The sequence below is a fragment of the Chiloscyllium punctatum genome, chromosome 36 (assembly GCF_047496795.1).
Source record: "Chiloscyllium punctatum isolate Juve2018m chromosome 36, sChiPun1.3, whole genome shotgun sequence".
Taxonomy (NCBI): Eukaryota; Metazoa; Chordata; class Chondrichthyes; order Orectolobiformes; family Hemiscylliidae; genus Chiloscyllium; species Chiloscyllium punctatum.
This window is the reverse complement of record NC_092774.1, coordinates 12,075,668-12,087,215: the sequence shown is the minus strand read 5'-3', so window position 1 is coordinate 12,087,215 and position 11,548 is coordinate 12,075,668.

Genomic DNA, 11,548 nt, shown 5'->3' with positions numbered 1-11,548 from the left:
AGGCATTTGGATGGGTATATGAATAGGAAGGGTTTGGAGGGATATGGTTTGGGTGCTGGCAGGTGGGACAAGATTGGGTTGGGATATCTGTTTCGGCATGGAAGGGTTGGACCAAAGGGTCTGTTTTCAAGCTGTACATCGCTATGACTCTAAACTCAAAACACAGTTGGATGGGTTTTTGCAATGGTAGAGGAATGAAGGGTAGTTGGGACAATGCAGGGAGGAGGAGCTGAGACAATGGATAGATCGACCATGATCTTAATGAATGGTGGAGCAGGCTGGATGGGCCAAATGGCCTCCTCCTGCTTCTATTACTATGAAACTATAACCCTTCATTTCCCATGGCTAACCCACCTAACCTGCACATCCCTGGGCACTGTGGCCAATTTAGCATGGCCAATCCAAATCAAGGCCGGTGAGCAGTGTAGTGATGTGGAAAATGAACATCAGAGAACAATAGAAAGGGACAAGGAGAGTAACTATACCAGCAATCGAAACTGGATTCTAAAGATCACAAAAATTGAAACTAAAAACAGTGTCTCTGATTGTGTGCTGCATTGTAACAAAAGTGAATGAATTGACTGCACACATTGAAGTGAATAATTATGATCGGAGACTCCTTACAGAGACATAGCTTCAGGATGACAAGGATTGGATCCTGAATATCGAGGGGATAGTCAGATAGGAAGCGAGGTAAAGGTAGAGGGTTGGCACTGCTTATCAAAGCACTGATCACAAGGTAGTCTGGTGTCACCTCGGATTTCAGGTCCTGATCTCTCTGTCCTCTGTTGTTCTCCCCGTTCCCTATTACACCTTCTGGAACAATAAAACATTCAGTAATCAAGCCCCAACCCACAATCTCCCAGCCTGTCAACCATCCAGGCACAGAGTGCAGTCATAACAGGGAATTAAACAAGAAAAATGAAACAACATTAGAAATAAATAGGTGCTTCTGCTGAATGTTTGTTCATTCCGAAGTAAACCAGAATTAGTGCTCTCCCAGGATTCTCATGGTGCCTGACTTGGGGAATGTTGTCTCCCTTCCATCGAACTATTAGCACCCAGCAGAGATATACTGATGTCGATTTTTTTTTTCTCTTTCATGCAAACACACACACACACACACGTCCATGGGAGTGAATTTGTAGGTGCAGGTTCAGGGGGAATTGGCTATGCCAAATTACCCATAGTGCCCAGGGATGTGCAGGTTAGTCAGGGTAAATGTAGAGCAACAGGTGTAGGGGAACGGGTGTGGGTGGGTTAACCTTCAGAGGGTCGGTATGGAGTCTTTGGGCCCAGTGGTCTGCTTCCACACTGTCAGGATTCTCTGAAGGGAAGGGGTTTTGCAAACTGTGACTCGCCTCTTGATATGTTGGTGTCACAGCAGGGAAATGGCCCTGTCCATTTGAGTGAATCTCCCTCCCTCTGGGCAACTCTTCATCCTGGGAGGGAGACAGAGATGGGAGGAGGGGAAATTGGTCACTTGTAGCAACTGGAGTGAATCCAGGGAGGGAGCAGACTCCGCAAACTCAGGTATGTGTCTTAGTTACCCGGGTGAGGAGGGACTGAAGGATAGAGATTGGGAAGGGGGGAGGGCTGGATATCTTTTCTGTTTTGATGTTTAAAATGCACCCGATTCCCACCAGTAACTGCAACAGGTACAAGTACAGCACATGCAATATTCCTCATTGCAGCTTCAAGCCGGTTTTGCATCCTCTGTTCTTCCTCCACCTTGGCTCCAGCACATTCAGCTTCTTTCCCTCATTCCCATTCCCCCTGCCCTGATGTTCCAAGCTGACCCGCGAAGGTTGGGTTTGTCCCTCCATTCTTTCCCAGTTGTCCTTTGTGGGTTTTGAAAACTTTCCCCGTCCTCCGAGTATTGGGGTTGGAAGGTTACGTTGTGCGCTCTCCAGGACATTTGTTTGGCTACTTTTGGAATATTGTGTCCAGTTCTGGTCTCTCTGCTAGAGGAAGGATGTTGTGAAACCTGAAAGGATTCAGATAAGATTGACAAGGACGTTGTCAGGGTTTGAGCTGAACAGAGTGGAGCTCTTTTCTGTCGAGTGCCAAAGGCTGAGGGTAACCCTTCAAATGTTTATAAAATCATGAGAGGCTTGGAGAGGGTAAATAGACAAGGTCTTTTCCCAGGATGGGTCATAGGCTCAGGGTGAGGGTGAGATTTAAAAGGAACCTAAGGGGCAACTCCGATATTCAGAGGGTGCTGCATGTAGGGATTGAGCTGCCAAAGGAAGTGGTGATGGATGGTACAAGTACAGCATTTTAAAGGTATCTGGATGGGGATATGAATAGGAAGGGTTTAGAGGACAGAGGCCAAGTGCTGACAAATGGGACTGGATTAATTTAGAATATCTGGTTGGTACTGATGAGTTGGACAGAAGGGTCTGTTTCTGTGCTGGACATCTCGATAACTCTGGCTTTCCACTAACATTTGCCACGTCAATAGGTTCACTTTCTCTCTAATGTCGGTGTTAATGCCTTGATGTCTCATTTTGCTCCACCTTCTCGGGGTCATTAACCATTTTGTGTCTGGTCCTTCCTCAAGAAGCTGCATTGCAGGTTCACCCTGAATTGACACATTTTTATTGCTTCCCAAAATCAGACCTGCTCACTCTCAGCAGGATCCCAGTGTTGTGGAAGATATTCACTTCCAGGTGGAATTATCCAAAATGCAGAGAGATGTCAGTCTTGATGTTTTTGCTTTTCCGCCCCTGTAAGATCCTGAATCAGCACCTTCAGGGGAATTAGTTAGAGCGGAGTGAGAACAGAGGGGAAGGGAGAGTGGGATGGTACTTTCAACTGTGTGGAATAACAGAACACAAGAATATTCCATAGAAAGTAAAGTTGCTTGTTCAGAATTTCTACCCTGCACTGACAGTGATGCCTTTTGTAATCTCTCTTTACAGAGTATTTGAAGATCTGAAGACAGAAGTTTCAAAATCAACGGATGAAGGGCTTATGCCTGAAACATTGACTCTCCTGCTCCTCGGATGCTGCCTGACCTGCTGTGCTTTTCCAGCGCCACACTTTTCGACTCTGACTCTCCAGTGTCTGCAGTCCTCACTTTGACGTCAATGTCTGACAGTCGCTCAATCCTTTAAGACCGCAACGGTTTTCAACTAGGAGTCTGTGAAAAGGAGCAAAGCTTTTTGAGGATGTTTTCAGCATCAGTGGGACTGGATGAGAGACCCTACCATTGCAGTGCACTGAGTGTGGAGCCTGAAACAGTCTGAAACGGCCTGGGAAGGGGAATTCAGGGTGGGGAGGGGCTCCACACACGTTTGTGTGCTGCTGACCCTTCAGCCTTAGAGAAACCCGAGGAAGCCCACCTCGTGGAGAAACTGTGGGAAAGGCTTCCGTTTCCCATCTGCCTCGGGCGGATTCCTCGGATGGGGATTTTTGAAAATGGTGCAGGGACTGCATTCGGCTTGGCCCCACCCCCATTACCCAGACACCCTGACCCCCCCACCCCCATTACCCAGACACCCTGACCCCGCCCCCCCATTACCCAGACACCTTGGCCCCACCCCCATTACCCAGACACCCTGACCCCACCCCCCCATTACCCAGACACCCTGACCCCGCCCCCCCATTACCCAGACACCCTGACCCCGCCCCCCCATTACCCAGACACCCTGACCCCGCCCCCCCATTACCCAGACACCCTGACCCCGCCCCCCCATTACCCAGACACCTTGGCCCCACCCCCATTACCCAGACACCCTGACCCCGCCCCCCCATTACCCAGACACCCTGACCCCGCCCCCCCATTACCCAGACACCTGGCCCCACCCCCTCGCTCCATTGTTGATGTCACTGCGCAGAACTGGTCTTGTGAGGTTCAGAGTGAGACCCCCTCCCTCTGGGCAACTCTTTATCCTGTGGGGGGAGTAAATGAACTTTTGTATCTCTTTTCCCCAGGTTTGGGGGTTAAGGGGGGGGGGGTCCAGAACTAGAGGGCATAGATTTAGGGTGGGGGGGTGAAAGATTTGTGAGGGACCTAAGGGGCAACCTTTTCATGCGGAGGGTGCTGCATTTACGGAATGAGCTGCCAGAGGAAGTGGTGAAGGCCGATATAATTACAGCATTTAAAAGGCATCTGTATGGGGATATGAATAGGAAGGGTTTAGAGGGACATTGGCCAAATTCTGGCAAATGGGTCACTAGGTTAATTTAGGATATCTGGATTAGTGGTGCTGGAAGAGCACAGCAGTTCAGGCAGCATCCAAGGAGCAGCGAAATCAACGTTTCGGGCAAAAGCCCTTCAGTTTAGAATAGCTGGTCGGTGTGGACTGAAGGGTTTGTCCATGCTGTACAACTCTATGACTATTTCTACATCGTCAGAACCAATTTCACAAGACCAGGAACAGGCCGTTCACCCCTTCTAACCTGTCCTGAGCCGTGGTTAAACTGCATATAATTCAGTGCAAGTTTCAGAAAAGGTTTCAACAGCTCTTTTTAAAAATTTAACATGCTTTCAGACTTCAACTATGTTTCTCAATATATCATTTTAGGTATTCTTAATTGTAAAGATACGCGTATCTAGAGAACACAACCCACACCTCCTGGTGCTGCCAGGAAACTTTACAATGCTGATGAAACAATGCAGTACCTGCACGCACAAAAAATTTACAATTTCTAACGATATTAGCTCCTCATTCACTGCTCCATCTGATACACGACATTGGAAACTCGGTGCAGGAGGCTGCAAAAAAAAAAAGAGCAGCTTTAAAACAAAAACCTCTTGGAGCTCAAAACTTTCAATGAGAGTCTGAGTCTGGCAGTAAGTAAGTTCAAGTAACATTTATTGTGACCCAACTTTGTTACAGCTTCAGATTCCACCCCCGCACCCCCCTCACCAAAAAGGCGTAGAAAAAGTTGCTGGTTTTTTCAAATAAGCAGCTCAAGGTCAAAGCGCACACACTGCCACCCCCCTCCACCTCTCTCCTTTACTATTGGTCAGCACCGAGTTGTCCCTTTGTAATTGGGTCCTTGCTACAGCCGTAACCCATAGGAAATACTTGGAGACAAGGTATGGGTTGAAATTGGTGAGTGTGGTAGTAAGTTTCTCTCCACGCATTTGCCAGTTGGGGGGGGCGGGGGTGTCAGCAGTGTCAAGTCAACCAGACTGTTGTGGGTCTGGAGTCACGTGTACGCCACACTGGGTAAAGGAGATAGCTGGAACGACTGAGTGAATCCTCTCCCACCGCGACAGTTTCCTTCCCTCAAAAGGACGTGAGTGAATCAGATCGGGGTTTCTCCACCCCCACACCCCTAAAATGGTTTCACCGTTAGATTCTGAACTCCAGATTTCTGACCAAATTCCAATTCCGCCATCTGCCGCGGTGGAATTCAAACCCGGGAGTCCCCAGAACCGGGTTGATAGTCCAGTCGATAATGGCACTTGGCCGTCGCTCCTTCAATCCCCCTGCGGTGGCAGGTGAACTCGCTGGTGCCTCCGCAGGTGGGAGGAGTGGATGAAGCCTTTCCAGCACTCGGGGCAGCTGAAGGGCCTTTCCTCTGTGTGGACCCGCCGGTGGGTCACCAAGTTGGAGGCCTGGGTAAATCTCTTCCCACACTCAGGGCAGCTGAAGGGCCTCTGCCCCGTGTGGACCCGCCGGTGGGTCAGGAGGTGGGAGGCCCGGACAAAGGCCTTCCCGCACTCGGGGCAGCTGAAGGGCCTTTCCCCAGTGTGGAGCCGCTGGTGCCTGAGCAGGTTCGAGGAATTCCTGAAGGCTTTCCTGCACTCGGGGCAGTTGAAGGGCCGCTCCCCTGTGTGGATACGCCAGTGGGTCAGCATGGTAGAGTCCTGGCTAAAGCCCTTACTGCATTCGGGGCAGGAGTACGGCCTCTCCCCCGTGTGGATGTGCCGATGAACCTCCAGGGCAGACGGAGCACGGAAGCCTTTCCCGCAGTCGCCACACTTCCACCGTTTCTCCACGGGGCGGAATTCCTCGGGTTTCTCCATGGCCGAAGCTTTAGCTGCACACAAACACGTGTGGAGACCCTTCCCAACATGAATTCCCCTTCCCAGACCGTATAGCTGTTACATGCTCCTCATTGAGTGCACTGCAATGATAGGGTCTCTCATCCAGTCCCACTGATGCTGAAAATGTACCCAAACAGGAACCAAAAAGCTTTGCTCCTTCTCACAGAATCAGAGTTGAAAACCGTTGCGGTCCCGATGGATTGAGTGACTGTCAAACATTGACGTCAAAGTGAGGACTGCAGACGCTGGAGAGTCAGAGTCAGAAATTACAGCGCTGGAAAAGCACAGCAGGTCAGGCAGCATGAGGAGCAGGAGAGTCGACGTTTTGGGCATAAAGCCTTCATCTGTTGATTTTGAAACTTCCCTCTTCAGATCTTCAAAATGTAAAAAGAGATTACAAAATGTCATCACTGTCAGTGCAGGGTAGAAATTCAGAACAAGCAATTCTACTTTCTGCGGAATATTCTTTTGTTATTCCACAAAATTGAAAGCACCATCCCACTCTTCCCTTCCCTTCTGTTCTCACTCCACTCTAACTAATTCCCCTGAAGGTGCTGATTCAGGATCTTACAGGGGCAGAAAAGCAAAAACATCAAGACTGACATCTCTCTGAATTTTGGATACCTCCATCTGAAAGTTAATATCTTTCACAACACTGGGATCCTGCTGAGAGTGAGCAGGTCTGATTTTGAGAAGCAAAAAAAAAGTGTCAATTCAGGGTGAACCTGCAATGCAGCTTCTTGAGGAAGAACCGGACACAAAATGGTTAATGTCTCCAGGAAGGTTGAGGGGGGGAGCAAAGTGAGACATCAAGGTATTAACACCGACATTAGAGAGAAACTGAACGTAAAGATGTCGCAAATGTTTGTGGAAAGCCAGAGTCACAGATATACAGCACAGAAACAGACACTTGGATCAAACTCTTCGGTGCTGACCAGACATCCGAAATTAATCTAGTCCCATTTGCCAGCCCTTGGCCCATATCCCTCCGAGCCCTTCCTATTCATATCCCCAACCAGATGACTTTTAAAATACTGCAATTGTAACCAGCCTGAGCCACTTCCTCTGGCAGCTCATTCCATACATGCACCATCCTCTGCATGAAAACAATACCCCTTTAGGTCGCTTAAATCACCACCGCCCCCACCCCCGGTCCTTACCCTTAACTCCCACATCCCAAGGAAAAGACCTTGTCTAATTACCCTCTCCCCCCTCACCTCTTCATTACCCTACCCCCCCCCCATCTATCCGTCTCTCCTCACCTTGAGTTTGCAGAGTCTGTTCCCTCCCTGGATTCACTCCAGTTGCTCCAAGTGAACAGATTCCCCCCTCCCTCCCTGGATGAAGAGTTCCCCATAGGGAAGGGAGTTGCACTCTGAAACTGACATGGCCACTTCCGCGTTGTGACGTCACCAATGGAGCGAGGGGGGCCCCCACATTGCGCCTGCTCCGGACGGCGGCCGTCTGGTCCGCGGTGCGCCTGCGCAGTCTCCAAACCCATCTTCCCTTTGGAGAAGCTTCATAGTGTGGGAGCAGGCCACTCGGCCCAGGGAGTCCACACTGACCCTCCGAAGGGTAACCCACCCACACCCATTCCCCAACCCCTATTGCTCTGCATTTAACCCTTACTAATGCACCTAACCTGCACATCCTATGGCTAGTCCACCCTAACCTAGACAGACGCCAGCCAGACATCCTAAATTAATCCTAAATTCCATTTGCCAGCATTTGGCCCATATCCCTCTAAACCCTTGCTATTCATATACCCAGATGCCTTTTATATTGTGTCATTATGGCAGGCTCCACCATTTCCTCTGGCAGCACGTTCCATACATCCGCCACCCTCTGCGTGAAAAAGTTTCTGCTCACTTCCCTCTCCCCATTCACCTTAAACCAATGTTCTTCTAGTTCTGGACTCCCCTACCCTGGGGAAAAGATCTTGCCCTGATCCATGCCCCTTCTGTACGTTTATAAGGTCACCCCTCAGCCTCTGATGCTCCAGGGAAAATATCCCTGGCCTATCAGCCTCTCCCTGTACCTCAAAACATTCCAACTCTGCCAACAAGCCTTATACAAGTTTTCCCACCCCTTTCAAAGTTTCACAACATCTTTCCTATTGCAGGGAGACCAGAACTGAATGCAGGATTCCAAAAGTGGCCTAACCACATTTCCTGCACAGCCGCAACAGGACTTCCCAAATCCTGTACTCAATGCTCTGACCAATAAAGGAAAGCATACCAAGGTCTCTTTGTTCTGCAACACTCCCCCTAACTGTGTCAGTCCTGCCTGGATTGCTTGACCAAAATGCAAACCTCACATTTCTCTAAATTAAACTCCACCTGCCACTCTTAGGCCGATCAGCCCATCCGATCAATTCTGATTTATATCTCTTTCCTCTCTTATTCCAGAGAAGCTGAAAATCTCCATCCCACACACTCTCCCTCCATTCTCAGTTTGCTGAACCTAATCCCTGCTGTACCTCATCCTGAAGGGTCTGGTTCATGCTGATTAATAGGCCCACACTCACTGGGGGGGATCTAATTGAAACATACATAATACTGAACATCCTGGACATTGGGAAGATGTTTCAATTGGTAAGACAGACTAGGAACAGAGGACCTTTTAGAATGGAGAAAAGGAAAAACTTCAGCCAGAGAGTGGTGAATCTATGGAATTCCTTGACACAGGAGGCTGTGGAGGTCAGGTCACTGAGGATATTTAAAACGGAGATAGATAGGTTCTTGAGTATCAAGGGGGATCGAGAGGTATTGGGAGAAAGCAGGTGAATGGGGTTGACAAACTGATCAGCCACAACTGAAATGGTATGGGCAGACCTGATGTGGTGAATGGCCAAAATGTCTGCTCCTGTCTCATGGTCTCTTACTGTCCTGGACATAGTGAGAGAGTTGGGAGCAGGAGTAGGTCAGTTGGTCTTTCGAGCCTGCACCAGCTTTGAACAGATCATAACTGGATATTAATCTACCTACATCTCTGTGGATAGGCTGGGATGTTTTCAATGGAACACAGGAGGTTGAGATGCGACATTATAGAGAATTATAAAATCATGAGGGGCATAGATGAGGTGAATGGCAGGTGTCATTTCAAGATTAGGAGCAAATTTTTAAGGTGAGAGGAGAAAGATTTTAAAAAAGATATGAGGAGCACCTTTTTCCTTTGAGAGAGTGGTTTGTGTGGAATGAATGTCCAGAGAAAATGGTGGATGCAGGTGCAGTAACAACGTTTAAAAGATGTTTGGATAAGGACATGAATAGGAAAGGTTCAGGGGGATATGGGCCAAACACAGGCAGGTGGAATGAGTTTAGTTTGTGAACATAGTCAGCACGGACTAGTTGGGCTGAAGGGTCTGTTTCTGTGCTGTCCGACTCTGTAACTGTTCTATACTGGTCTTGAAACCATTTTCTTGCCCTCCCCCAGAAACATCCACCTCTTTGTTGTTCAAAAATCAGATGAGTTCAGCCTTGAATATATTCAATGACCCCCTAACTGCAGGAAGACATCCCCACTTCCGATCTGAATTCCTCTTGCTAATGATAACACTTGCCTTGCTGATTGCTTACTGCACCTGTCTGACAACAGGCAGTGACTGGTGTCGGAGGACGCTGAGGCCCCTTTGTACATCCACACATCATTCCTGATGAAGGGCTCGGGCCCGAAACGTCGACTCTCCTGCTCCTTGGAAGCTGCCTGACTTGCTGTGCTTTTCCAGTGCCACACTTTTTGACTCTGATCTTCAACACCTGCAGTCCTCACTTCCCCCACCCCCCCATCCCTATATATCACCATTTTAACAATGCACTTCCTTTCTGCTGTTTTTTCCCCCCACAGCAAAGGCTATAACTTCACACCGTGGGACTGTTTTTGCCAATTGAGACACAGACCTGGATCAACATTTCCTGAGTCTGCTCCTCCCTGGATTCACTGCCTTTACACATTCAGTTGCTGCGAGTCAAGAATTGAAGCCCACAATGAAATAAAGAAATGGAAAAGAGGGTGAGAAAAGAGAGTCCCGTACTCACAATGTTAAACAGAGGAAGGAAGTTGCAGTCTGGAGTGAAGCTCAATCTTCATTCAGAGAGAGAGGAGCAGCAGCAGCATCAGAAGCTCAAAGGACAACTTCCGCATTCAGACAACAGTGGAAGTTCTCATTGGCAGGAGGACTACCCTACTTCCGGTCCTCCAAGGCTTCCGCCGTTCTTGCTGACACCGAGGAGCATGCACTGTACACTCACTGGCAATGCTGCAATTACTGACAAATTTAAGTGTCCAAATGCCAATAGGAGAAAAAGAGACGGTAGAGCCAATATTTATTTTTCCCCGTGACTCGACCTAACCAAACATGCTCCTCACTATTTTTGCTAGTCACTTTGCCTACACCCCTGATGATTTTACAAATCTCAATAAGGTCACCCCTCAACCTCCTCCACTCCAGCGAATGAAGTCTCAGCCTCTCCTTATAACTCAAACCCTTCAGACCTGGCAACATCCTGGTAAATCTTTACCGAATCTTCTCTAATCGTAATCTTCCTATAACAGGGCGACCAGAACTGTACTCAGTGTTCTAAAAGTGGCCTCACCAACATCCTGTACAATTTCAAAATGATGTCCCAACTCCAACATTCAACGGTGTGAACAATGAAGGTAAGTGGGCTAAACAACTCTTAACCACTCTGTCTACCGGTGATGCAACTTTCAAAGAACTATGTACCTGAACCACACCCCCATGTCTCTGTTCTACAACATAACCCAGGGCCCTGCCAGTAACTGCTACAAGTCCTCCCCCTTTTTTTTAAGCAAAATGCAATTCCTCACTTTCATCTAAACCTCTCTCGTACACACGCACTCTCTCGGACACAGACACACACCACCCAACACTCTCACAGGCTTATACTCCATCACACTCATACATGACCAAGCAGGCACACAGGCAAACATATACTCTGAGGCAAACTCTCACACACAGTCACATGCACAGACACACACAGGTCTATGGGGTAAATTTGCATTCGCAGATACATTCAATTTTGATCAAAAAAGCACACAGTCTGTAGGCAGCCAATCCATGTAATATTTTATAAGTTCCTACTTTGGAAATGGAACCAGTCTGATTCAAGATTGGGATACAGACAGAGTCAAACCTCACAGCCTTCATATACTGAGCTGAGATGTCACTGATTTCTATGAAACCTTAAGTCATCACAAGAATGTGACTCAAAAGTACTTCCAAGCTTTACATATTAATGAACCAAAACCCGCAACCCATTCTAGAAGATGAAAGACTAAACCAGAATCTTGATTTGCTCAATATATCCTATCAGTAGTATAACACTGTGATCGGTTGCTATATGTTCCTGCTCCATCGCTACCCGATGAAGGAGCAGCAGTCCGAAAGCTAGTGCTTCCAAAGAAATCTGTTGGATGATAACCTGGTGCTGTGAGATTTTTTCACTTTATCCACTCCAGTCCAACACCGGCCCTTCCACACCGTTTCCAGTGAACACAGCCCACAGCTCCTGGTGCTGC